A 27,821-nucleotide genomic window follows, 5' to 3' on the forward strand; every position below is an offset into this window, starting at 1 on the left:
AAAAGAGGCGAAAAGGAGAAAAACGTAAAAAAACGTGAAAAAAAAGTAAGAGGAAGAGAAGGGAAAAAAAGGTGGAAATGGGTTTAAAAGTGATTTCGGCGGAGAAATATATATATATATATATATATATATATATATATATATATATATATGCGCACACACACACATAGATATAAACGTATTCTCCGTTGAGATATTGCAGCCGCTGCTGTGTCCAGGCCCAGGAGCCTTAGCACTGTGCTGTGATGTCACTCAATACCACTGACATCACTAGGTGTAAACAACATCTCTCCTTTGCTGTGTATGTGACTATGGAGCTGTTTGGTGATGTCGTCTATTACGGACTTCATAGAAGCAACAGGAGATTGTTGCATCCATCTTGAACCCTCAGAACTACAGTGCTATGATGTCACTCACTTCCACAGGCCTTGCAGAGTGTAAACAACAACAACCCAGCTTTGTTGTGTATGTAACCAAAGGGATTTGTGATGTCACCTAGAACCTTCACAGCAGCGACAGCTTTATGAGGAGCATCAGCACTGCTCTGCCTGAGCAGAACCATCACCGCCATAGGTTGTCAAATAACCCGGATTTAACCCACACAGGTAAGTCCAATGGGGTGCAGGCATGTCCTCTATGCTTACAGCTTCCCGTGGGTGTTGGTTTGATACCGTTTGGGGACAGCCAAGGAGGCATCTGCAGGCAACAAAGGTAGGTGTGTGCTTGTGTGTGTGTTTCCTATGCAGATCCTAAGCCCAGTGTCACATGCAAGTAGGAGGAGTAAGAAGGGTTCCTGGCAAATCCGGGTTATGGATTGCATTTAAAAAGGCCCCGTGGGAGTGCAATGGGCCCCTGTCTTGCTGCTTAGCAATAATGGTATGGGTTTAGGTTCTGCTGTGTGTACTGGTGGTTGACTGCCCCCCAGCCCAGAGTGTGCATGGAAAATTGTCTGGCAGCCTCCCTGACAGCAAGCAGTGATAGTGCCCATGAAGGGGACCTTGTTGGGCCCGCCCCTTTCACGGTTATCGCTTCTCGGCCTTTCGGCTAAGATCAAGTGTAGTATCTGTTCTTATCAGTTTAATATCTGATACGTCCCCTATCTGGGGACCATATATTAAATGGATTTTTGAGAACGGGGGCCGATTTCGAAGCTTGCTTCCGTCGCCCTATGCATTGACCCGATATGGCAGTATCTTCGGGTACAGTGCACCACCCCCTTACAGGGTTAAAAAGAAAGATTCCTACTTTCATTGCTACCTGCTTGCTGGCTAGCCAGCTAGCCAGCCCTGTGGGCCTTGCTGCTGCTGCAGCCAAAAAACAAAAGGTGGTGCTGCTGCTGCTTCTGCTGCTTCTGCTTCTGCTTGTGTCTGGCCCCTGTTGGAGCGTCCAGGCACAGGACTTCTGCTGCTGCTGACTAAATGGCCTCCTTAATTGGATCATTTGAGTAGCCAGCACACCTGTGCAGGTAGGGCATGACATGATAGGCAGCTGCCTTGATAGCGGGTGGGTGCTGAATGTTCCTAATTGACAAAATAAGATTAATGCTTATGAAGAAATATAAAATCTCATCCCTTCCCCAATATCGCGCCACACCCCTACCCCTTAATTCCCTGGTTGAACGTGATGGACATATGTCTTTTTTCGACCGTACTAACTATGTAACTATGTAACATAACATGGGGGGGGGGGGGGGGGGGGTCTCCCGGCTGTTCACACAGGTGTGTCATTGCTGTACATTGACCATGCATTGCTTCTGTGGTATTGCAAAGGCAAAGACAAATGCTTCCAGCCATCCATTGCACTAATGGATTGGTCATCAGCTGGCTGTCTATGTCCCGCATCAATATAGACCAAAGTACAGAGGGTTAGGCTATGCTATTGTGCACCTACCTGATGCATCAGAAGGTGCGAGGCCCTTGCTAAATTCTGTGCACAGACTTTGAGATCTATGCTTTAGACTGTATCTAAACCTGCTCCAACATGGACTGACATTCTGGCCTACTTTCAGCCGATGCGACTTGTCTGTCGCTGAACAGTCGCTTTTTATGTATTCAGCACCTATGTATAATGTTGTAAAAATGCTCTAGAAGCTAAAGTCGCAGAAATGTCACACATATTTGGCCTGCAACTTTCTGTGCGACAAATTCAGACAGGAAAAATCAGTATAAATCCTTAGAAAATTATCCCCCAGTGTCTCCATCTGCTGGCGGTATTGAATAAGCATTGCTGCACTGATGGGGTATGCATTAGACGAAAAAAAAGAAGAAAAAGAAGAATAATACGCCCAGAAAAGAGGCGAAAAGGAGAAAAACGTAAAAAAACGTGAAAAAAAAGTAAGAGGAAGAGAAGGGAAAAAAAGGTGGAAATGGGTTTAAAAGTGATTTCGGCGGAGAAATATATATATATATATATATATATATATATATATATATATATGCGCACACACACACATAGATATAAACGTATTCTCCGTTGAGATATTGCAGCCGCTGCTGTGTCCAGGCCCAGGAGCCTTAGCACTGTGCTGTGATGTCACTCAATACCACTGACATCACTAGGTGTAAACAACATCTCTCCTTTGCTGTGTATGTGACTATGGAGCTGTTTGGTGATGTCGTCTATTACGGCCTTCATAGAAGCAACAGGAGATTGTTGCATCCATCTTGAACCCTCAGAACTACAGTGCTATGATGTCACTCACTTCCACAGGCCTTGCAGAGTGTAAACAACAACAACCCAGCTTTGTTGTGTATGTAACCAAAGGGATTTGTGATGTCACCTAGAACCTTCACAGCAGCGACAGCTTTATGAGGAGCATCAGCACTGCTCTGCCTGAGCAGAACCATCACCGCCATAGGTTGTCAAATAACCCGGATTTAACCCACACAGGTAAGTCCAATGGGGTGCAGGCATGTCCTCTATGCTTACAGCTTCCCGTGGGTGTTGGTTTGATACCGTTTGGGGACAGCCAAGGAGGCATCTGCAGGCAACAAAGGTAGGTGTGTGCTTGTGTGTGTGTTTCCTATGCAGATCCTAAGCCCAGTGTCACATGCAAGTAGGAGGAGTAAGAAGGGTTCCTGGCAAATCCGGGTTATGGATTGCATTTAAAAAGGCCCCGTGGGAGTGCAATGGGCCCCTGTCTTGCTGCTTAGCAATAATGGTATGGGTTTAGGTTCTGCTGTGTGTACTGGTGGTTGACTGCCCCCCAGCCCAGAGTGTGCATGGAAAATTGTCTGGCAGCCTCCCTGACAGCAAGCAGTGATAGTGCCCATGAAGGGGACCTTGTTGGGCCCGCCCCTTTCACGGTTATCGCTTCTCGGCCTTTTGGCTAAGATCAAGTGTAGTATCTGTTCTTATCAGTTTAATATCTGATACGTCCCCTATCTGGGGACCATATATTAAATGGATTTTTGAGAACGGGGGCCGATTTCGAAGCTTGCTTCCGTCGCCCTATGCATTGACCCGATATGGCAGTATCTTCGGGTACAGTGCACCACCCCCTTACAGGGTTAAAAAGAAAGATTCCTACTTTCATTGCTACCTGCTTGCTGGCTAGCCAGCTAGCCAGCCCTGTGGGCCTTGCTGCTGCTGCAGCCAAAAAACAAAAGGTGGTGCTGCTGCTGCTTCTGCTGCTTCTGCTTCTGCTTGTGTCTGGCCCCTGTTGGAGCGTCCAGGCACAGGACTTCTGCTGCTGCTGACTAAATGGCCTCCTTAATTGGATCATTTGAGTAGCCAGCACACCTGTGCAGGTAGGGCATGACATGATAGGCAGCTGCCTTGATAGCGGGTGGGTGCTGAATGTTCCTAATTGACAAAATAAGATTAATGCTTATGAAGAAATATAAAATCTCATCCCTTCCCCAATATCGCGCCACACCCCTACCCCTTAATTCCCTGGTTGAACGTGATGGACATATGTCTTTTTTCGACCGTACTAACTATGTAACTATGTAACATAACATGGGGGGGGGGGGGGTCTCCTGGCTGTTCACACAGGTGTGTCATTGCTGTACATTGACCATGCATTGCTTCTGTGGTATTGCAAAGGCAAAGACAAATGCTTCCAGCCATCCATTGCACTAATGGATTGGTCATCAGCTGGCTGTCTATGTCCCGCATCAATATAGACCAAAGTACAGAGGGTTAGGCTATGCTATTGTGCACCTACCTGATGCATCAGAAGGTGCGAGGCCCTTGCTAAATTCTGTGCACAGACTTTGAGATCTATGCTTTAGACTGTATCTAAACCTGCTCCAACATGGACTGACATTCTGGCCTACTTTCAGCCGATGCGACTTGTCTGTCGCTGAACAGTCGCTTTTTATGTATTCAGCACCTATGTATAATGTTGTAAAAATGCTCTAGAAGCTAAAGTCGCAGAAATGTCACACATATTTGGCCTGCAACTTTCTGTGCGACAAATTCAGACAGGAAAAATCAGTATAAATCCTTAGAAAATTATCCCCCAGTGTCTCCATCTGCTGGCGGTATTGAATAAGCATTGCTGCACTGATGGGGTATGCATTAGACGAAAAAAAAGAAGAAAAAGAAGAATAATACGCCCAGAAAAGAGGCGAAAAGGAGAAAAACGTAAAAAAACGTGAAAAAAAAGTAAGAGGAAGAGAAGGGAAAAAAAGGTGGAAATGGGTTTAAAAGTGATTTCGGCGGAGAAATATATATATATATATATATATATATATATATATATATATATATATGCGCACACACACACATAGATATAAACGTATTCTCCGTTGAGATATTGCAGCCGCTGCTGTGTCCAGGCCCAGGAGCCTTAGCACTGTGCTGTGATGTCACTCAATACCACTGACATCACTAGGTGTAAACAACATCTCTCCTTTGCTGTGTATGTGACTATGGAGCTGTTTGGTGATGTCGTCTATTACGGCCTTCATAGAAGCAACAGGAGATTGTTGCATCCATCTTGAACCCTCAGAACTACAGTGCTATGATGTCACTCACTTCCACAGGCCTTGCAGAGTGTAAACAACAACAACCCAGCTTTGTTGTGTATGTAACCAAAGGGATTTGTGATGTCACCTAGAACCTTCACAGCAGCGACAGCTTTCTTTATGAGGAGCATCAGCACTGCTCTGCCTGAGCAGAACCATCACCGCCATAGGTTGTCAAATAACCCGGATTTAACCCACACAGGTAAGTCCAATGGGGTGCAGGCATGTCCTCTATGCTTACAGCTTCCCGTGGGTGTTGGTTTGATACCGTTTGGGGACAGCCAAGGAGGCATCTGCAGGCAACAAAGGTAGGTGTGTGCTTGTGTGTGTGTTTCCTATGCAGATCCTAAGCCCAGTGTCACATGCAAGTAGGAGGAGTAAGAAGGGTTCCTGGCAAATCCGGGTTATGGATTGCATTTAAAAAGGCCCCGTGGGAGTGCAATGGGCCCCTGTCTTGCTGCTTAGCAATAATGGTATGGGTTTAGGTTCTGCTGTGTGTACTGGTGGTTGACTGCCCCCCAGCCCAGAGTGTGCATGGAAAATTGTCTGGCAGCCTCCCTGACAGCAAGCAGTGATAGTGCCCATGAAGGGGACCTTGTTGGGCCCGCCCCTTTCACGGTTATCGCTTCTCGGCCTTTTGGCTAAGATCAAGTGTAGTATCTGTTCTTATCAGTTTAATATCTGATACGTCCCCTATCTGGGGACCATATATTAAATGGATTTTTGAGAACGGGGGCCGATTTCGAAGCTTGCTTCCGTCGCCCTATGCATTGACCCGATATGGCAGTATCTTCGGGTACAGTGCACCACCCCCTTACAGGGTTAAAAAGAAAGATTCCTACTTTCATTGCTACCTGCTTGCTGGCTAGCCAGCTAGCCAGCCCTGTGGGCCTTGCTGCTGCTGCAGCCAAAAAACAAAAGGTGGTGCTGCTGCTGCTTCTGCTGCTTCTGCTTCTGCTTGTGTCTGGCCCCTGTTGGAGCGTCCAGGCACAGGACTTCTGCTGCTGCTGACTAAATGGCCTCCTTAATTGGATCATTTGAGTAGCCAGCACACCTGTGCAGGTAGGGCATGACATGATAGGCAGCTGCCTTGATAGCGGGTGGGTGCTGAATGTTCCTAATTGACAAAATAAGATTAATGCTTATGAAGAAATATAAAATCTCATCCCTTCCCCAATATCGCGCCACACCCCTACCCCTTAATTCCCTGGTTGAACGTGATGGACATATGTCTTTTTTCGACCGTACTAACTATGTAACTATGTAACATAACATGGGGGGGGGGGGGGGGGGGTCTCCTGGCTGTTCACACAGGTGTGTCATTGCTGTACATTGACCATGCATTGCTTCTGTGGTATTGCAAAGGCAAAGACAAATGCTTCCAGCCATCCATTGCACTAATGGATTGGTCATCAGCTGGCTGTCTATGTCCCGCATCAATATAGACCAAAGTACAGAGGGTTAGGCTATGCTATTGTGCACCTACCTGATGCATCAGAAGGTGCGAGGCCCTTGCTAAATTCTGTGCACAGACTTTGAGATCTATGCTTTAGACTGTATCTAAACCTGCTCCAACATGGACTGACATTCTGGCCTACTTTCAGCCGATGCGACTTGTCTGTCGCTGAACAGTCGCTTTTTATGTATTCAGCACCTATGTATAATGTTGTAAAAATGCTCTAGAAGCTAAAGTCGCAGAAATGTCACACATATTTGGCCTGCAACTTTCTGTGCGACAAATTCAGACAGGAAAAATCAGTATAAATCCTTAGAAAATTATCCCCCAGTGTCTCCATCTGCTGGCGGTATTGAATAAGCATTGCTGCACTGATGGGGTATGCATTAGACGAAAAAAAAGAAGAAAAAGAAGAATAATACGCCCAGAAAAGAGGCGAAAAGGAGAAAAACGTAAAAAAACGTGAAAAAAAAGTAAGAGGAAGAGAAGGGAAAAAAAGGTGGAAATGGGTTTAAAAGTGATTTCGGCGGAGAAATATATATATATATATATATATATATATATATATATATATATATGCGCACACACACACATAGATATAAACGTATTCTCCGTTGAGATATTGCAGCCGCTGCTGTGTCCAGGCCCAGGAGCCTTAGCACTGTGCTGTGATGTCACTCAATACCACTGACATCACTAGGTGTAAACAACATCTCTCCTTTGCTGTGTATGTGACTATGGAGCTGTTTGGTGATGTCGTCTATTACGGCCTTCATAGAAGCAACAGGAGATTGTTGCATCCATCTTGAACCCTCAGAACTACAGTGCTATGATGTCACTCACTTCCACAGGCCTTGCAGAGTGTAAACAACAACAACCCAGCTTTGTTGTGTATGTAACCAAAGGGATTTGTGATGTCACCTAGAACCTTCACAGCAGCGACAGCTTTATGAGGAGCATCAGCACTGCTCTGCCTGAGCAGAACCATCACCGCCATAGGTTGTCAAATAACCCGGATTTAACCCACACAGGTAAGTCCAATGGGGTGCAGGCATGTCCTCTATGCTTACAGCTTCCCGTGGGTGTTGGTTTGATACCGTTTGGGGACAGCCAAGGAGGCATCTGCAGGCAACAAAGGTAGGTGTGTGCTTGTGTGTGTGTTTCCTATGCAGATCCTAAGCCCAGTGTCACATGCAAGTAGGAGGAGTAAGAAGGGTTCCTGGCAAATCCGGGTTATGGATTGCATTTAAAAAGGCCCCGTGGGAGTGCAATGGGCCCCTGTCTTGCTGCTTAGCAATAATGGTATGGGTTTAGGTTCTGCTGTGTGTACTGGTGGTTGACTGCCCCCCAGCCCAGAGTGTGCATGGAAAATTGTCTGGCAGCCTCCCTGACAGCAAGCAGTGATAGTGCCCATGAAGGGGACCTTGTTGGGCCCGCCCCTTTCACGGTTATCGCTTCTCGGCCTTTTGGCTAAGATCAAGTGTAGTATCTGTTCTTATCAGTTTAATATCTGATACGTCCCCTATCTGGGGACCATATATTAAATGGATTTTTGAGAACGGGGGCCGATTTCGAAGCTTGCTTCCGTCGCCCTATGCATTGACCCGATATGGCAGTATCTTCGGGTACAGTGCACCACCCCCTTACAGGGTTAAAAAGAAAGATTCCTACTTTCATTGCTACCTGCTTGCTGGCTAGCCAGCTAGCCAGCCCTGTGGGCCTTGCTGCTGCTGCAGCCAAAAAACAAAAGGTGGTGCTGCTGCTGCTTCTGCTGCTTCTGCTTCTGCTTGTGTCTGGCCCCTGTTGGAGCGTCCAGGCACAGGACTTCTGCTGCTGCTGACTAAATGGCCTCCTTAATTGGATCATTTGAGTAGCCAGCACACCTGTGCAGGTAGGGCATGACATGATAGGCAGCTGCCTTGATAGCGGGTGGGTGCTGAATGTTCCTAATTGACAAAATAAGATTAATGCTTATGAAGAAATATAAAATCTCATCCCTTCCCCAATATCGCGCCACACCCCTACCCCTTAATTCCCTGGTTGAACGTGATGGACATATGTCTTTTTTCGACCGTACTAACTATGTAACTATGTAACATAACATGGGGGGGGGGGGGGGGTGTCTCCTGGCTGTTCACACAGGTGTGTCATTGCTGTACATTGACCATGCATTGCTTCTGTGGTATTGCAAAGGCAAAGACAAATGCTTCCAGCCATCCATTGCACTAATGGATTGGTCATCAGCTGGCTGTCTATGTCCCGCATCAATATAGACCAAAGTACAGAGGGTTAGGCTATGCTATTGTGCACCTACCTGATGCATCAGAAGGTGCGAGGCCCTTGCTAAATTCTGTGCACAGACTTTGAGATCTATGCTTTAGACTGTATCTAAACCTGCTCCAACATGGACTGACATTCTGGCCTACTTTCAGCCGATGCGACTTGTCTGTCGCTGAACAGTCGCTTTTTATGTATTCAGCACCTATGTATAATGTTGTAAAAATGCTCTAGAAGCTAAAGTCGCAGAAATGTCACACATATTTGGCCTGCAACTTTCTGTGCGACAAATTCAGACAGGAAAAATCAGTATAAATCCTTAGAAAATTATCCCCCAGTGTCTCCATCTGCTGGCGGTATTGAATAAGCATTGCTGCACTGATGGGGTATGCATTAGACGAAAAAAAAGAAGAAAAAGAAGAATAATACGCCCAGAAAAGAGGCGAAAAGGAGAAAAACGTAAAAAAACGTGAAAAAAAAGTAAGAGGAAGAGAAGGGAAAAAAAGGTGGAAATGGGTTTAAAAGTGATTTCGGCGGAGAATATATATATATATATATATATATATATATATATATATATATATGCGCACACACACACATAGATATAAACGTATTCTCCGTTGAGATATTGCAGCCGCTGCTGTGTCCAGGCCCAGGAGCCTTAGCACTGTGCTGTGATGTCACTCAATACCACTGACATCACTAGGTGTAAACAACATCTCTCCTTTGCTGTGTATGTGACTATGGAGCTGTTTGGTGATGTCGTCTATTACGGCCTTCATAGAAGCAACAGGAGATTGTTGCATCCATCTTGAACCCTCAGAACTACAGTGCTATGATGTCACTCACTTCCACAGGCCTTGCAGAGTGTAAACAACAACAACCCAGCTTTGTTGTGTATGTAACCAAAGGGATTTGTGATGTCACCTAGAACCTTCACAGCAGCGACAGCTTTATGAGGAGCATCAGCACTGCTCTGCCTGAGCAGAACCATCACCGCCATAGGTTGTCAAATAACCCGGATTTAACCCACACAGGTAAGTCCAATGGGGTGCAGGCATGTCCTCTATGCTTACAGCTTCCCGTGGGTGTTGGTTTGATACCGTTTGGGGACAGCCAAGGAGGCATCTGCAGGCAACAAAGGTAGGTGTGTGCTTGTGTGTGTGTTTCCTATGCAGATCCTAAGCCCAGTGTCACATGCAAGTAGGAGGAGTAAGAAGGGTTCCTGGCAAATCCGGGTTATGGATTGCATTTAAAAAGGCCCCGTGGGAGTGCAATGGGCCCCTGTCTTGCTGCTTAGCAATAATGGTATGGGTTTAGGTTCTGCTGTGTGTACTGGTGGTTGACTGCCCCCCAGCCCAGAGTGTGCATGGAAAATTGTCTGGCAGCCTCCCTGACAGCAAGCAGTGATAGTGCCCATGAAGGGGACCTTGTTGGGCCCGCCCCTTTCACGGTTATCGCTTCTCGGCCTTTTGGCTAAGATCAAGTGTAGTATCTGTTCTTATCAGTTTAATATCTGATACGTCCCCTATCTGGGGACCATATATTAAATGGATTTTTGAGAACGGGGGCCGATTTCGAAGCTTGCTTCCGTCGCCCTATGCATTGACCCGATATGGCAGTATCTTCGGGTACAGTGCACCACCCCCTTACAGGGTTAAAAAGAAAGATTCCTACTTTCATTGCTACCTGCTTGCTGGCTAGCCAGCTAGCCAGCCCTGTGGGCCTTGCTGCTGCTGCAGCCAAAAAACAAAAGGTGGTGCTGCTGCTGCTTCTGCTGCTTCTGCTTCTGCTTGTGTCTGGCCCCTGTTGGAGCGTCCAGGCACAGGACTTCTGCTGCTGCTGACTAAATGGCCTCCTTAATTGGATCATTTGAGTAGCCAGCACACCTGTGCAGGTAGGGCATGACATGATAGGCAGCTGCCTTGATAGCGGGTGGGTGCTGAATGTTCCTAATTGACAAAATAAGATTAATGCTTATGAAGAAATATAAAATCTCATCCCTTCCCCAATATCGCGCCACACCCCTACCCCTTAATTCCCTGGTTGAACGTGATGGACATATGTCTTTTTTCGACCGTACTAACTATGTAACTATGTAACATAACATGGGGGGGGGGGGGGGGGGGTCTCCTGGCTGTTCACACAGGTGTGTCATTGCTGTACATTGACCATGCATTGCTTCTGTGGTATTGCAAAGGCAAAGACAAATGCTTCCAGCCATCCATTGCACTAATGGATTGGTCATCAGCTGGCTGTCTATGTCCCGCATCAATATAGACCAAAGTACAGAGGGTTAGGCTATGCTATTGTGCACCTACCTGATGCATCAGAAGGTGCGAGGCCCTTGCTAAATTCTGTGCACAGACTTTGAGATCTATGCTTTAGACTGTATCTAAACCTGCTCCAACATGGACTGACATTCTGGCCTACTTTCAGCCGATGCGACTTGTCTGTCGCTGAACAGTCGCTTTTTATGTATTCAGCACCTATGTATAATGTTGTAAAAATGCTCTAGAAGCTAAAGTCGCAGAAATGTCACACATATTTGGCCTGCAACTTTCTGTGCGACAAATTCAGACAGGAAAAATCAGTATAAATCCTTAGAAAATTATCCCCCAGTGTCTCCATCTGCTGGCGGTATTGAATAAGCATTGCTGCACTGATGGGGTATGCATTAGACGAAAAAAAAGAAGAAAAAGAAGAATAATACGCCCAGAAAAGAGGCGAAAAGGAGAAAAACGTAAAAAAACGTGAAAAAAAAGTAAGAGGAAGAGAAGGGAAAAAAAGGTGGAAATGGGTTTAAAAGTGATTTCGGCGGAGAAATATATATATATATATATATATATATATATATATATATATATATATATATATGCGCACACACACACATAGATATAAACGTATTCTCCGTTGAGATATTGCAGCCGCTGCTGTGTCCAGGCCCAGGAGCCTTAGCACTGTGCTGTGATGTCACTCAATACCACTGACATCACTAGGTGTAAACAACATCTCTCCTTTGCTGTGTATGTGACTATGGAGCTGTTTGGTGATGTCGTCTATTACGGCCTTCATAGAAGCAACAGGAGATTGTTGCATCCATCTTGAACCCTCAGAACTACAGTGCTATGATGTCACTCACTTCCACAGGCCTTGCAGAGTGTAAACAACAACAACCCAGCTTTGTTGTGTATGTAACCAAAGGGATTTGTGATGTCACCTAGAACCTTCACAGCAGCGACAGCTTTATGAGGAGCATCAGCACTGCTCTGCCTGAGCAGAACCATCACCGCCATAGGTTGTCAAATAACCCGGATTTAACCCACACAGGTAAGTCCAATGGGGTGCAGGCATGTCCTCTATGCTTACAGCTTCCCGTGGGTGTTGGTTTGATACCGTTTGGGGACAGCCAAGGAGGCATCTGCAGGCAACAAAGGTAGGTGTGTGCTTGTGTGTGTGTTTCCTATGCAGATCCTAAGCCCAGTGTCACATGCAAGTAGGAGGAGTAAGAAGGGTTCCTGGCAAATCCGGGTTATGGATTGCATTTAAAAAGGCCCCGTGGGAGTGCAATGGGCCCCTGTCTTGCTGCTTAGCAATAATGGTATGGGTTTAGGTTCTGCTGTGTGTACTGGTGGTTGACTGCCCCCCAGCCCAGAGTGTGCATGGAAAATTGTCTGGCAGCCTCCCTGACAGCAAGCAGTGATAGTGCCCATGAAGGGGACCTTGTTGGGCCCGCCCCTTTCACGGTTATCGCTTCTCGGCCTTTTGGCTAAGATCAAGTGTAGTATCTGTTCTTATCAGTTTAATATCTGATACGTCCCCTATCTGGGGACCATATATTAAATGGATTTTTGAGAACGGGGGCCGATTTCGAAGCTTGCTTCCGTCGCCCTATGCATTGACCCGATATGGCAGTATCTTCGGGTACAGTGCACCACCCCCTTACAGGGTTAAAAAGAAAGATTCCTACTTTCATTGCTACCTGCTTGCTGGCTAGCCAGCTAGCCAGCCCTGTGGGCCTTGCTGCTGCTGCAGCCAAAAAACAAAAGGTGGTGCTGCTGCTGCTTCTGCTGCTTCTGCTTCTGCTTGTGTCTGGCCCCTGTTGGAGCGTCCAGGCACAGGACTTCTGCTGCTGCTGACTAAATGGCCTCCTTAATTGGATCATTTGAGTAGCCAGCACACCTGTGCAGGTAGGGCATGACATGATAGGCAGCTGCCTTGATAGCGGGTAGGTGCTGAATGTTCCTAATTGACAAAATAAGATTAATGCTTATGAAGAAATATAAAATCTCATCCCTTCCCCAATATCGCGCCACACCCCTACCCCTTAATTCCCTGGTTGAACGTGATGGACATATGTCTTTTTTCGACCGTACTAACTATGTAACTATGTAACATAACATGGGGGGGGGGGGGGGGGGGTCTCCTGGCTGTTCACACAGGTGTGTCATTGCTGTACATTGACCATGCATTGCTTCTGTGGTATTGCAAAGGCAAAGACAAATGCTTCCAGCCATCCATTGCACTAATGGATTGGTCATCAGCTGGCTGTCTATGTCCCGCATCAATATAGACCAAAGTACAGAGGGTTAGGCTATGCTATTGTGCACCTACCTGATGCATCAGAAGGTGCGAGGCCCTTGCTAAATTCTGTGCACAGACTTTGAGATCTATGCTTTAGACTGTATCTAAACCTGCTCCAACATGGACTGACATTCTGGCCTACTTTCAGCCGATGCGACTTGTCTGTCGCTGAACAGTCGCTTTTTATGTATTCAGCACCTATGTATAATGTTGTAAAAATGCTCTAGAAGCTAAAGTCGCAGAAATGTCACACATATTTGGCCTGCAACTTTCTGTGCGACAAATTCAGACAGGAAAAATCAGTATAAATCCTTAGAAAATTATCCCCCAGTGTCTCCATCTGCTGGCGGTATTGAATAAGCATTGCTGCACTGATGGGGTATGCATTAGACGAAAAAAAAGAAGAAAAAGAAGAATAATACGCCCAGAAAAGAGGCGAAAAGGAGAAAAACGTAAAAAAACGTGAAAAAAAAGTAAGAGGAAGAGAAGGGAAAAAAAGGTGGAAATGGGTTTAAAAGTGATTTCGGCGGAGAAATATATATATATATATATATATATATATATATATATATATATATATATGCGCACACACACACATAGATATAAACGTATTCTCCGTTGAGATATTGCAGCCGCTGCTGTGTCCAGGCCCAGGAGCCTTAGCACTGTGCTGTGATGTCACTCAATACCACTGACATCACTAGGTGTAAACAACATCTCTCCTTTGCTGTGTATGTGACTATGGAGCTGTTTGGTGATGTCGTCTATTACGGCCTTCATAGAAGCAACAGGAGATTGTTGCATCCATCTTGAACCCTCAGAACTACAGTGCTATGATGTCACTCACTTCCACAGGCCTTGCAGAGTGTAAACAACAACAACCCAGCTTTGTTGTGTATGTAACCAAAGGGATTTGTGATGTCACCTAGAACCTTCACAGCAGCGACAGCTTTATGAGGAGCATCAGCACTGCTCTGCCTGAGCAGAACCATCACCGCCATAGGTTGTCAAATAACCCGGATTTAACCCACACAGGTAAGTCCAATGGGGTGCAGGCATGTCCTCTATGCTTACAGCTTCCCGTGGGTGTTGGTTTGATACCGTTTGGGGACAGCCAAGGAGGCATCTGCAGGCAACAAAGGTAGGTGTGTGCTTGTGTGTGTGTTTCCTATGCAGATCCTAAGCCCAGTGTCACATGCAAGTAGGAGGAGTAAGAAGGGTTCCTGGCAAATCCGGGTTATGGATTGCATTTAAAAAGGCCCCGTGGGAGTGCAATGGGCCCCTGTCTTGCTGCTTAGCAATAATGGTATGGGTTTAGGTTCTGCTGTGTGTACTGGTGGTTGACTGCCCCCCAGCCCAGAGTGTGCATGGAAAATTGTCTGGCAGCCTCCCTGAGCAAGCAGTGATAGTGCCCATGAAGGGGACCTTGTTGGGCCCGCCCCTTTCACGGTTATCGCTTCTCGGCCTTTTGGCTAAGATCAAGTGTAGTATCTGTTCTTATCAGTTTAATATCTGATACGTCCCCTATCTGGGGACCATATATTAAATGGATTTTTGAGAACGGGGGCCGATTTCGAAGCTTGCTTCCGTCGCCCTATGCATTGACCCGATATGGCAGTATCTTCGGGTACAGTGCACCACCCCCTTACAGGGTTAAAAAGAAAGATTCCTACTTTCATTGCTACCTGCTTGCTGGCTAGCCAGCTAGCCAGCCCTGTGGGCCTTGCTGCTGCTGCAGCCAAAAAACAAAAGGTGGTGCTGCTGCTGCTTCTGCTGCTTCTGCTTCTGCTTGTGTCTGGCCCCTGTTGGAGCGTCCAGGCACAGGACTTCTGCTGCTGCTGACTAAATGGCCTCCTTAATTGGATCATTTGAGTAGCCAGCACACCTGTGCAGGTAGGGCATGACATGATAGGCAGCTGCCTTGATAGCGGGTGGGTGCTGAATGTTCCTAATTGACAAAATAAGATTAATGCTTATGAAGAAATATAAAATCTCATCCCTTCCCCAATATCGCGCCACACCCCTACCCCTTAATTCCCTGGTTGAACGTGATGGACATATGTCTTTTTTCGACCGTACTAACTATGTAACTATGTAACATAACATGGGGGGGGGGGGGGTCTCCTGGCTGTTCACACAGGTGTGTCATTGCTGTACATTGACCATGCATTGCTTCTGTGGTATTGCAAAGGCAAAGACAAATGCTTCCAGCCATCCATTGCACTAATGGATTGGTCATCAGCTGGCTGTCTATGTCCCGCATCAATATAGACCAAAGTACAGAGGGTTAGGCTATGCTATTGTGCACCTACCTGATGCATCAGAAGGTGCGAGGCCCTTGCTAAATTCTGTGCACAGACTTTGAGATCTATGCTTTAGACTGTATCTAAACCTGCTCCAACATGGACTGACATTCTGGCCTACTTTCAGCCGATGCGACTTGTCTGTCGCTGAACAGTCGCTTTTTATGTATTCAGCACCTATGTATAATGTTGTAAAAATGCTCTAGAAGCTAAAGTCGCAGAAATGTCACACATATTTGGCCTGCAACTTTCTGTGCGACAAATTCAGACAGGAAAAATCAGTATAAATCCTTAGAAAATTATCCCCCAGTGTCTCCATCTGCTGGCGGTATTGAATAAGCATTGCTGCACTGATGGGGTATGCATTAGACGAAAAAAAAGAAGAAAAAGAAGAATAATACGCCCAGAAAAGAGGCGAAAAGGAGAAAAACGTAAAAAAACGTGAAAAAAAAGTAAGAGGAAGAGAAGGGAAAAAAAGGTGGAAATGGGTTTAAAAGTGATTTCGGCGGAGAAATATATATATATATATATATATATATATATATATATATATATATATATATATGAGCACACACACACATAGATATAAACGTATTCTCCGTTGAGATATTGCAGCCGCTGCTGTGTCCAGGCCCAGGAGCCTTAGCACTGTGCTGTGATGTCACTCAATACCACTGACATCACTAGGTGTAAACAACATCTCTCCTTTGCTGTGTATGTGACTATGGAGCTGTTTGGTGATGTCGTCTATTACGGCCTTCATAGAAGCAACAGGAGATTGTTGCATCCATCTTGAACCCTCAGAACTACAGTGCTATGATGTCACTCACTTCCACAGGCCTTGCAGAGTGTAAACAACAACAACCCAGCTTTGTTGTGTATGTAACCAAAGGGATTTGTGATGTCACCTAGAACCTTCACAGCAGCGACAGCTTTATGAGGAGCATCAGCACTGCTCTGCCTGAGCAGAACCATCACCGCCATAGGTTGTCAAATAACCCGGATTTAACCCACACAGGTAAGTCCAATGGGGTGCAGGCATGTCCTCTATGCTTACAGCTTCCCGTGGGTGTTGGTTTGATACCGTTTGGGGACAGCCAAGGAGGCATCTGCAGGCAACAAAGGTAGGTGTGTGCTTGTGTGTGTGTTTCCTATGCAGATCCTAAGCCCAGTGTCACATGCAAGTAGGAGGAGTAAGAAGGGTTCCTGGCAAATCCGGGTTATGGATTGCATTTAAAAAGGCCCCGTGGGAGTGCAATGGGCCCCTGTCTTGCTGCTTAGCAATAATGGTATGGGTTTAGGTTCTGCTGTGTGTACTGGTGGTTGACTGCCCCCCAGCCCAGAGTGTGCATGGAAAATTGTCTGGCAGCCTCCCTGACAGCAAGCAGTGATAGTGCCCATGAAGGGGACCTTGTTGGGCCCGCCCCTTTCACGGTTATCGCTTCTCGGCCTTTTGGCTAAGATCAAGTGTAGTATCTGTTCTTATCAGTTTAATATCTGATACGTCCCCTATCTGGGGACCATATATTAAATGGATTTTTGAGAACGGGGGCCGATTTCGAAGCTTGCTTCCGTCGCCCTATGCATTGACCCGATATGGCAGTATCTTCGGGTACAGTGCACCACCCCCTTACAGGGTTAAAAAGAAAGATTCCTACTTTCATTGCTACCTGCTTGCTGGCTAGCCAGCTAGCCAGCCCTGTGGGCCTTGCTGCTGCTGCAGCCAAAAAACAAAAGGTGGTGCTGCTGCTGCTTCTGCTGCTTCTGCTTCTGCTTGTGTCTGGCCCCTGTTGGAGCGTCCAGGCACAGGACTTCTGCTGCTGCTGACTAAATGGCCTCCTTAATTGGATCATTTGAGTAGCCAGCACACCTGTGCAGGTAGGGCATGACATGATAGGCAGCTGCCTTGATAGCGGGTGGGTGCTGAATGTTCCTAATTGACAAAATAAGATTAATGCTTATGAAGAAATATAAAATCTCATCCCTTCCCCAATATCGCGCCACACCCCTACCCCTTAATTCCCTGGTTGAACGTGATGGACATATGTCTTTTTTCGACCGTACTAACTATGTAACTATGTAACATAACATGGGGGGGGGGGGGGGTCTCCTGGCTGTTCACACAGGTGTGTCATTGCTGTACATTGACCATGCATTGCTTCTGTGGTATTGCAAAGGCAAAGACAAATGCTTCCAGCCATCCATTGCACTAATGGATTGGTCATCAGCTGGCTGTCTATGTCCCGCATCAATATAGACCAAAGTACAGAGGGTTAGGCTATGCTATTGTGCACCTACCTGATGCATCAGAAGGTGCGAGGCCCTTGCTATGCTTTAGACTGTATCTAAACCTGCTCCAACATGGACTGACATTCTGGCCTACTTTCAGCCGATGCGACTTGTCTGTCGCTGAACAGTCGCTTTTTATGTATTCAGCACCTATGTATAATGTTGTAAAAATGCTCTAGAAGCTAAAGTCGCAGAAATGTCACACATATTTGGCCTGCAACTTTCTGTGCGACAAATTCAGACAGGAAAAATCAGTATAAATCCTTAGAAAATTATCCCCCAGTGTCTCCATCTGCTGGCGGTATTGAATAAGCATTGCTGCACTGATGGGGTATGCATTAGACGAAAAAAAAGAAGAAAAAGAAGAATAATACGCCCAGAAAAGAGGCGAAAAGGAGAAAAACGTAAAAAAACGTGAAAAAAAAGTAAGAGGAAGAGAAGGGAAAAAAAGGTGGAAATGGGTTTAAAAGTGATTTCGGCGGAGAAATATATATATATATATATATATATATATATATATATATATATATATATATGCGCACACACACACATAGATATAAACGTATTCTCCGTTGAGATATTGCAGCCGCTGCTGTGTCCAGGCCCAGGAGCCTTAGCACTGTGCTGTGATGTCACTCAATACCACTGACATCACTAGGTGTAAACAACATCTCTCCTTTGCTGTGTATGTGACTATGGAGCTGTTTGGTGATGTCGTCTATTACGGCCTTCATAGAAGCAACAGGAGATTGTTGCATCCATCTTGAACCCTCAGAACTACAGTGCTATGATGTCACTCACTTCCACAGGCCTTGCAGAGTGTAAACAACAACAACCCAGCTTTGTTGTGTATGTAACCAAAGGGATTTGTGATGTCACCTAGAACCTTCACAGCAGCGACAGCTTTATGAGGAGCATCAGCACTGCTCTGCCTGAGCAGAACCATCACCGCCATAGGTTGTCAAATAACCCGGATTTAACCCACACAGGTAAGTCCAATGGGGTGCAGGCATGTCCTCTATGCTTACAGCTTCCCGTGGGTGTTGGTTTGATACCGTTTGGGGACAGCCAAGGAGGCATCTGCAGGCAACAAAGGTAGGTGTGTGCTTGTGTGTGTGTTTCCTATGCAGATCCTAAGCCCAGTGTCACATGCAAGTAGGAGGAGTAAGAAGGGTTCCTGGCAAATCCGGGTTATGGATTGCATTTAAAAAGGCCCCGTGGGAGTGCAATGGGCCCCTGTCTTGCTGCTTAGCAATAATGGTATGGGTTTAGGTTCTGCTGTGTGTACTGGTGGTTGACTGCCCCCCAGCCCAGAGTGTGCATGGAAAATTGTCTGGCAGCCTCCCTGACAGCAAGCAGTGATAGTGCCCATGAAGGGGACCTTGTTGGGCCCGCCCCTTTCACGGTTATCGCTTCTCGGCCTTTTGGCTAAGATCAAGTGTAGTATCTGTTCTTATCAGTTTAATATCTGATACGTCCCCTATCTGGGGACCATATATTAAATGGATTTTTGAGAACGGGGGCCGATTTCGAAGCTTGCTTCCGTCGCCCTATGCATTGACCCGATATGGCAGTATCTTCGGGTACAGTGCACCACCCCCTTACAGGGTTAAAAAGAAAGATTCCTACTTTCATTGCTACCTGCTTGCTGGCTAGCCAGCTAGCCAGCCCTGTGGGCCTTGCTGCTGCTGCAGCCAAAAAACAAAAGGTGGTGCTGCTGCTGCTTCTGCTGCTTCTGCTTCTGCTTGTGTCTGGCCCCTGTTGGAGCGTCCAGGCACAGGACTTCTGCTGCTGCTGACTAAATGGCCTCCTTAATTGGATCATTTGAGTAGCCAGCACACCTGTGCAGGTAGGGCATGACATGATAGGCAGCTGCCTTGATAGCGGGTGGGTGCTGAATGTTCCTAATTGACAAAATAAGATTAATGCTTATGAAGAAATATAAAATCTCATCCCTTCCCCAATATCGCGCCACACCCCTACCCCTTAATTCCCTGGTTGAACGTGATGGACATATGTCTTTTTTCGACCGTACTAACTATGTAACTATGTAACATAACATGGGGGGGGGGGGGTCTCCTGGCTGTTCACACAGGTGTGTCATTGCTGTACATTGACCATGCATTGCTTCTGTGGTATTGCAAAGGCAAAGACAAATGCTTCCAGCCATCCATTGCACTAATGGATTGGTCATCAGCTGGCTGTCTATGTCCCGCATCAATATAGACCAAAGTACAGAGGGTTAGGCTATGCTATTGTGCACCTACCTGATGCATCAGAAGGTGCGAGGCCCTTGCTAAATTCTGTGCACAGACTTTGAGATCTATGCTTTAGACTGTATCTAAACCTGCTCCAACATGGACTGACATTCTGGCCTACTTTCAGCCGATGCGACTTGTCTGTCGCTGAACAGTCGCTTTTTATGTATTCAGCACCTATGTATAATGTTGTAAAAATGCTCTAGAAGCTAAAGTCGCAGAAATGTCACACATATTTGGCCTGCAACTTTCTGTGCGACAAATTCAGACAGGAAAAATCAGTATAAATCCTTAGAAAATTATCCCCCAGTGTCTCCATCTGCTGGCGGTATTGAATAAGCATTGCTGCACTGATGGGGTATGCATTAGACGAAAAAAAAGAAGAAAAAGAAGAATAATACGCCCAGAAAAGAGGCGAAAAGGAGAAAAACGTAAAAAAACGTGAAAAAAAAGTAAGAGGAAGAGAAGGGAAAAAAAGGTGGAAATGGGTTTAAAAGTGATTTCGGCGGAGAAATATATATATATATATATATATATATATATATATATATATATATATGCGCACACACACACATAGATATAAACGTATTCTCCGTTGAGATATTGCAGCCGCTGCTGTGTCCAGGCCCAGGAGCCTTAGCACTGTGCTGTGATGTCACTCAATACCACTGACATCACTAGGTGTAAACAACATCTCTCCTTTGCTGTGTATGTGACTATGGAGCTGTTTGGTGATGTCGTCTATTACGGCCTTCATAGAAGCAACAGGAGATTGTTGCATCCATCTTGAACCCTCAGAACTACAGTGCTATGATGTCACTCACTTCCACAGGCCTTGCAGAGTGTAAACAACAACAACCCAGCTTTGTTGTGTATGTAACCAAAGGGATTTGTGATGTCACCTAGAACCTTCACAGCAGCGACAGCTTTATGAGGAGCATCAGCACTGCTCTGCCTGAGCAGAACCATCACCGCCATAGGTTGTCAAATAACCCGGATTTAACCCACACAGGTAAGTCCAATGGGGTGCAGGCATGTCCTCTATGCTTACAGCTTCCCGTGGGTGTTGGTTTGATACCGTTTGGGGACAGCCAAGGAGGCATCTGCAGGCAACAAAGGTAGGTGTGTGCTTGTGTGTGTGTTTCCTATGCAGATCCTAAGCCCAGTGTCACATGCAAGTAGGAGGAGTAAGAAGGGTTCCTGGCAAATCCGGGTTATGGATTGCATTTAAAAAGGCCCCGTGGGAGTGCAATGGGCCCCTGTCTTGCTGCTTAGCAATAATGGTATGGGTTTAGGTTCTGCTGTGTGTACTGGTGGTTGACTGCCCCCCAGCCCAGAGTGTGCATGGAAAATTGTCTGGCAGCCTCCCTGACAGCAAGCAGTGATAGTGCCCATGAAGGGGACCTTGTTGGGCCCGCCCCTTTCACGGTTATCGCTTCTCGGCCTTTTGGCTAAGATCAAGTGTAGTATCTGTTCTTATCAGTTTAATATCTGATACGTCCCCTATCTGGGGACCATATATTAAATGGATTTTTGAGAACGGGGGCCGATTTCGAAGCTTGCTTCCGTCGCCCTATGCATTGACCCGATATGGCAGTATCTTCGGGTACAGTGCACCACCCCCTTACAGGGTTAAAAAGAAAGATTCCTACTTTCATTGCTACCTGCTTGCTGGCTAGCCAGCTAGCCAGCCCTGTGGGCCTTGCTGCTGCTGCAGCCAAAAAACAAAAGGTGGTGCTGCTGCTGCTTCTGCTGCTTCTGCTTCTGCTTGTGTCTGGCCCCTGTTGGAGCGTCCAGGCACAGGACTTCTGCTGCTGCTGACTAAATGGCCTCCTTAATTGGATCATTTGAGTAGCCAGCACACCTGTGCAGGTAGGGCATGACATGATAGGCAGCTGCCTTGATAGCGGGTGGGTGCTGAATGTTCCTAATTGACAAAATAAGATTAATGCTTATGAAGAAATATAAAATCTCATCCCTTCCCCAATATCGCGCCACACCCCTACCCCTTAATTCCCTGGTTGAACGTGATGGACATATGTCTTTTTTCGACCGTACTAACTATGTAACTATGTAACATAACATGGGGGGGGGGGGTCTCCTGGCTGTTCACACAGGTGTGTCATTGCTGTACATTGACCATGCATTGCTTCTGTGGTATTGCAAAGGCAAAGACAAATGCTTCCAGCCATCCATTGCACTAATGGATTGGTCATCAGCTGGCTGTCTATGTCCCGCATCAATATAGACCAAAGTACAGAGGGTTAGGCTATGCTATTGTGCACCTACCTGATGCATCAGAAGGTGCGAGGCCCTTGCTAAATTCTGTGCACAGACTTTGAGATCTATGCTTTAGACTGTATCTAAACCTGCTCCAACATGGACTGACATTCTGGCCTACTTTCAGCCGATGCGACTTGTCTGTCGCTGAACAGTCGCTTTTTATGTATTCAGCACCTATGTATAATGTTGTAAAAATGCTCTAGAAGCTAAAGTCGCAGAAATGTCACACATATTTGGCCTGCAACTTTCTGTGCGACAAATTCAGACAGGAAAAATCAGTATAAATCCTTAGAAAATTATCCCCCAGTGTCTCCATCTGCTGGCGGTATTGAATAAGCATTGCTGCACTGATGGGGTATGCATTAGACGAAAAAAAAGAAGAAAAAGAAGAATAATACGCCCAGAAAAGAGGCGAAAAGGAGAAAAACGTAAAAAAACGTGAAAAAAAAGTAAGAGGAAGAGAAGGGAAAAAAAGGTGGAAATGGGTTTAAAAGTGATTTCGGCGGAGAAATATATATATATATATATATATATATATATATATATATATATATATGCGCACACACACACATAGATATAAACGTATTCTCCGTTGAGATATTGCAGCCGCTGCTGTGTCCAGGCCCAGGAGCCTTAGCACTGTGCTGTGATGTCACTCAATACCACTGACATCACTAGGTGTAAACAACATCTCTCCTTTGCTGTGTATGTGACTATGGAGCTGTTTGGTGATGTCGTCTATTACGGCCTTCATAGAAGCAACAGGAGATTGTTGCATCCATCTTGAACCCTCAGAACTACAGTGCTATGATGTCACTCACTTCCACAGGCCTTGCAGAGTGTAAACAACAACAACCCAGCTTTGTTGTGTATGTAACCAAAGGGATTTGTGATGTCACCTAGAACCTTCACAGCAGCGACAGCTTTATGAGGAGCATCAGCACTGCTCTGCCTGAGCAGAACCATCACCGCCATAGGTTGTCAAATAACCCGGATTTAACCCACACAGGTAAGTCCAATGGGGTGCAGGCATGTCCTCTATGCTTACAGCTTCCCGTGGGTGTTGGTTTGATACCGTTTGGGGACAGCCAAGGAGGCATCTGCAGGCAACAAAGGTAGGTGTGTGCTTGTGTGTGTGTTTCCTATGCAGATCCTAAGCCCAGTGTCACATGCAAGTAGGAGGAGTAAGAAGGGTTCCTGGCAAATCCGGGTTATGGATTGCATTTAAAAAGGCCCCGTGGGAGTGCAATGGGCCCCTGTCTTGCTGCTTAGCAATAATGGTATGGGTTTAGGTTCTGCTGTGTGTACTGGTGGTTGACTGCCCCCCAGCCCAGAGTGTGCATGGAAAATTGTCTGGCAGCCTCCCTGACAGCAAGCAGTGATAGTGCCCATGAAGGGGACCTTGTTGGGCCCGCCCCTTTCACGGTTATCGCTTCTCGGCCTTTTGGCTAAGATCAAGTGTAGTATCTGTTCTTATCAGTTTAATATCTGATACGTCCCCTATCTGGGGACCATATATTAAATGGATTTTTGAGAACGGGGGCCGATTTCGAAGCTTGCTTCCGTCGCCCTATGCATTGACCCGATATGGCAGTATCTTCGGGTACAGTGCACCACCCCCTTACAGGGTTAAAAAGAAAGATTCCTACTTTCATTGCTACCTGCTTGCTGGCTAGCCAGCTAGCCAGCCCTGTGGGCCTTGCTGCTGCTGCAGCCAAAAAACAAAAGGTGGTGCTGCTGCTGCTTCTGCTGCTTCTGCTTCTGCTTGTGTCTGGCCCCTGTTGGAGCGTCCAGGCACAGGACTTCTGCTGCTGCTGACTAAATGGCCTCCTTAATTGGATCATTTGAGTAGCCAGCACACCTGTGCAGGTAGGGCATGACATGATAGGCAGCTGCCTTGATAGCGGGTGGGTGCTGAATGTTCCTAATTGACAAAATAAGATTAATGCTTATGAAGAAATATAAAATCTCATCCCTTCCCCAATATCGCGCCACACCCCTACCCCTTAATTCCCTGGTTGAACGTGATGGACATATGTCTTTTTTCGACCGTACTAACTATGTAACTATGTAACATAACATGGGGGGGGGGGTCTCCTGGCTGTTCACACAGGTGTGTCATTGCTGTACATTGACCATGCATTGCTTCTGTGGTATTGCAAAGGCAAAGACAAATGCTTCCAGCCATCCATTGCACTAATGGATTGGTCATCAGCTGGCTGTCTATGTCCCGCATCAATATAGACCAAAGTACAGAGGGTTAGGCTATGCTATTGTGCACCTACCTGATGCATCAGAAGGTGCGAGGCCCTTGCTAAATTCTGTGCACAGACTTTGAGATCTATGCTTTAGACTGTATCTAAACCTGCTCCAACATGGACTGACATTCTGGCCTACTTTCAGCCGATGCGACTTGTCTGTCGCTGAACAGTCGCTTTTTATGTATTCAGCACCTATGTATAATGTTGTAAAAATGCTCTAGAAGCTAAAGTCGCAGAAATGTCACACATATTTGGCCTGCAACTTTCTGTGCGACAAATTCAGACAGGAAAAATCAGTATAAATCCTTAGAAAATTATCCCCCAGTGTCTCCATCTGCTGGCGGTATTGAATAAGCATTGCTGCACTGATGGGGTATGCATTAGACGAAAAAAAAGAAGAAAAAGAAGAATAATACGCCCAGAAAAGAGGCGAAAAGGAGAAAAACGTAAAAAAACGTGAAAAAAAAGTAAGAGGAAGAGAAGGGAAAAAAAGGTGGAAATGGGTTTAAAAGTGATTTCGGCGGAGAAATATATATATATATATATATATATATATATATATATATATATATGCGCACACACACACATAGATATAAACGTATTCTCCGTTGAGATATTGCAGCCGCTGCTGTGTCCAGGCCCAGGAGCCTTAGCACTGTGCTGTGATGTCACTCAATACCACTGACATCACTAGGTGTAAACAACATCTCTCCTTTGCTGTGTATGTGACTATGGAGCTGTTTGGTGATGTCGTCTATTACGGCCTTCATAGAAGCAACAGGAGATTGTTGCATCCATCTTGAACCCTCAGAACTACAGTGCTATGATGTCACTCACTTCCACAGGCCTTGCAGAGTGTAAACAACAACAACCCAGCTTTGTTGTGTATGTAACCAAAGGGATTTGTGATGTCACCTAGAACCTTCACAGCAGCGACAGCTTTATGAGGAGCATCAGCACTGCTCTGCCTGAGCAGAACCATCACCGCCATAGGTTGTCAAATAACCCGGATTTAACCCACACAGGTAAGTCCAATGGGGTGCAGGCATGTCCTCTATGCTTACAGCTTCCCGTGGGTGTTGGTTTGATACCGTTTGGGGACAGCCAAGGAGGCATCTGCAGGCAACAAAGGTAGGTGTGTGCTTGTGTGTGTGTTTCCTATGCAGATCCTAAGCCCAGTGTCACATGCAAGTAGGAGGAGTAAGAAGGGTTCCTGGCAAATCCGGGTTATGGATTGCATTTAAAAAGGCCCCGTGGGAGTGCAATGGGCCCCTGTCTTGCTGCTTAGCAATAATGGTATGGGTTTAGGTTCTGCTGTGTGTACTGGTGGTTGACTGCCCCCCAGCCCAGAGTGTGCATGGAAAATTGTCTGGCAGCCTCCCTGACAGCAAGCAGTGATAGTGCCCATGAAGGGGACCTTGTTGGGCCCGCCCCTTTCACGGTTATCGCTTCTCGGCCTTTTGGCTAAGATCAAGTGTAGTATCTGTTCTTATCAGTTTAATATCTGATACGTCCCCTATCTGGGGACCATATATTAAATGGATTTTTGAGAACGGGGGCCGATTTCGAAGCTTGCTTCCGTCGCCCTATGCATTGACCCGATATGGCAGTATCTTCGGGTACAGTGCACCACCCCCTTACAGGGTTAAAAAGAAAGATTCCTACTTTCATTGCTACCTGCTTGCTGGCTAGCCAGCTAGCCAGCCCTGTGGGCCTTGCTGCTGCTGCAGCCAAAAAACAAAAGGTGGTGCTGCTGCTGCTTCTGCTGCTTCTGCTTCTGCTTGTGTCTGGCCCCTGTTGGAGCGTCCAGGCACAGGACTTCTGCTGCTGCTGACTAAATGGCCTCCTTAATTGGATCATTTGAGTAGCCAGCACACCTGTGCAGGTAGGGCATGACATGATAGGCAGCTGCCTTGATAGCGGGTGGGTGCTGAATGTTCCTAATTGACAAAATAAGATTAATGCTTATGAAGAAATATAAAATCTCATCCCTTCCCCAATATCGCGCCACACCCCTACCCCTTAATTCCCTGGTTGAACGTGATGGACATATGTCTTTTTTCGACCGTACTAACTATGTAACTATGTAACATAACATGGGGGGGGGGGGTCTCCTGGCTGTTCACACAGGTGTGTCATTGCTGACATTGACCATGCATTGCTTCTGTGGTATTGCAAAGGCAAAGACAAATGCTTCCAGCCATCCATTGCACTAATGGATTGGTCATCAGCTGGCTGTCTATGTCCCGCATCAATATAGACCAAAGTACAGAGGGTTAGGCTATGCTATTGTGCACCTACCTGATGCATCAGAAGGTGCGAGGCCCTTGCTAAATTCTGTGCACAGACTTTGAGATCTATGCTTTAGACTGTATCTAAACCTGCTCCAACATGGACTGACATTCTGGCCTACTTTCAGCCGATGCGACTTGTCTGTCGCTGAACAGTCGCTTTTTATGTATTCAGCACCTATGTATAATGTTGTAAAAATGCTCTAGAAGCTAAAGTCGCAGAAATGTCACACATATTTGGCCTGCAACTTTCTGTGCGACAAATTCAGACAGGAAAAATCAGTATAAATCCTTAGAAAATTATCCCCCAGTGTCTCCATCTGCTGGCGGTATTGAATAAGCATTGCTGCACTGATGGGGTATGCATTAGACGAAAAAAAAGAAGAAAAAGAAGAATAATACGCCCAGAAAAGAGGCGAAAAGGAGAAAAACGTAAAAAAACGTGAAAAAAAAGTAAGAGGAAGAGAAGGGAAAAAAAGGTGGAAATGGGTTTAAAAGTGATTTCGGCGGAGAAATATATATATATATATGCGCACACACACACATAGATATAAACGTATTCTCCGTTGAGATATTGCAGCCGCTGCTGTGTCCAGGCCCAGGAGCCTTAGCACTGTGCTGTGATGTCACTCAATACCACTGACATCACTAGGTGTAAACAACATCTCTCCTTTGCTGTGTATGTGACTATGGAGCTGTTTGGTGATGTCGTCTATTACGGCCTTCATAGAAGCAACAGGAGATTGTTGCATCCATCTTGAACCCTCAGAACTACAGTGCTATGATGTCACTCACTTCCACAGGCCTTGCAGAGTGTAAACAACAACAACCCAGCTTTGTTGTGTA

General features: G+C 46.1%; 12 non-coding genes across 12 annotated transcripts; all 12 read left to right on the forward strand.

Moving 5' to 3' along the window:
• The first annotated feature begins 1,024 nt into the window (after window positions 1-1,024).
• Window positions 1,025-1,215, forward strand: LOC130325331 (U2 spliceosomal RNA). The gene has a single exon (XR_008870174.1). It is a non-coding gene; the product is annotated as a U2 spliceosomal RNA (small nuclear RNA).
• A 2,093-nt stretch (window positions 1,216-3,308) lies between these two features.
• Window positions 3,309-3,499, forward strand: LOC130325294 (U2 spliceosomal RNA). Its single transcript, XR_008870141.1, has one exon. It is a non-coding gene; the product is annotated as a U2 spliceosomal RNA (small nuclear RNA).
• Window positions 3,500-5,594: 2,095 nt separating this feature from the next.
• LOC130325296 (U2 spliceosomal RNA) lies at window positions 5,595-5,785 on the forward strand. The gene has a single exon (XR_008870143.1). It is a non-coding gene; the product is annotated as a U2 spliceosomal RNA (small nuclear RNA).
• Window positions 5,786-7,879: 2,094 nt separating this feature from the next.
• LOC130325297 (U2 spliceosomal RNA) lies at window positions 7,880-8,070 on the forward strand. The gene has a single exon (XR_008870144.1). It is a non-coding gene; the product is annotated as a U2 spliceosomal RNA (small nuclear RNA).
• A 2,092-nt stretch (window positions 8,071-10,162) lies between these two features.
• On the forward strand, window positions 10,163-10,353 carry LOC130325299 (U2 spliceosomal RNA). Its single transcript, XR_008870145.1, has one exon. It is a non-coding gene; the product is annotated as a U2 spliceosomal RNA (small nuclear RNA).
• A 2,102-nt stretch (window positions 10,354-12,455) lies between these two features.
• On the forward strand, window positions 12,456-12,646 carry LOC130325300 (U2 spliceosomal RNA). The gene has a single exon (XR_008870146.1). It is a non-coding gene; the product is annotated as a U2 spliceosomal RNA (small nuclear RNA).
• Window positions 12,647-14,742: 2,096 nt separating this feature from the next.
• Window positions 14,743-14,933, forward strand: LOC130325301 (U2 spliceosomal RNA). Its single transcript, XR_008870147.1, has one exon. It is a non-coding gene; the product is annotated as a U2 spliceosomal RNA (small nuclear RNA).
• A 2,097-nt stretch (window positions 14,934-17,030) lies between these two features.
• LOC130325302 (U2 spliceosomal RNA) lies at window positions 17,031-17,221 on the forward strand. Its single transcript, XR_008870148.1, has one exon. It is a non-coding gene; the product is annotated as a U2 spliceosomal RNA (small nuclear RNA).
• A 2,069-nt stretch (window positions 17,222-19,290) lies between these two features.
• On the forward strand, window positions 19,291-19,481 carry LOC130325303 (U2 spliceosomal RNA). Its single transcript, XR_008870149.1, has one exon. It is a non-coding gene; the product is annotated as a U2 spliceosomal RNA (small nuclear RNA).
• Window positions 19,482-21,571: 2,090 nt separating this feature from the next.
• On the forward strand, window positions 21,572-21,762 carry LOC130325304 (U2 spliceosomal RNA). The gene has a single exon (XR_008870150.1). It is a non-coding gene; the product is annotated as a U2 spliceosomal RNA (small nuclear RNA).
• A 2,089-nt stretch (window positions 21,763-23,851) lies between these two features.
• Window positions 23,852-24,042, forward strand: LOC130325305 (U2 spliceosomal RNA). The gene has a single exon (XR_008870151.1). It is a non-coding gene; the product is annotated as a U2 spliceosomal RNA (small nuclear RNA).
• A 2,086-nt stretch (window positions 24,043-26,128) lies between these two features.
• On the forward strand, window positions 26,129-26,319 carry LOC130325306 (U2 spliceosomal RNA). The gene has a single exon (XR_008870152.1). It is a non-coding gene; the product is annotated as a U2 spliceosomal RNA (small nuclear RNA).
• Window positions 26,320-27,821: the final 1,502 nt, after the last annotated feature.

This window comes from Hyla sarda, unplaced genomic scaffold (genome assembly GCF_029499605.1).
Source record: "Hyla sarda isolate aHylSar1 unplaced genomic scaffold, aHylSar1.hap1 scaffold_271, whole genome shotgun sequence".
In the NCBI taxonomy this organism is placed as follows: Eukaryota; Metazoa; Chordata; class Amphibia; order Anura; family Hylidae; genus Hyla; species Hyla sarda.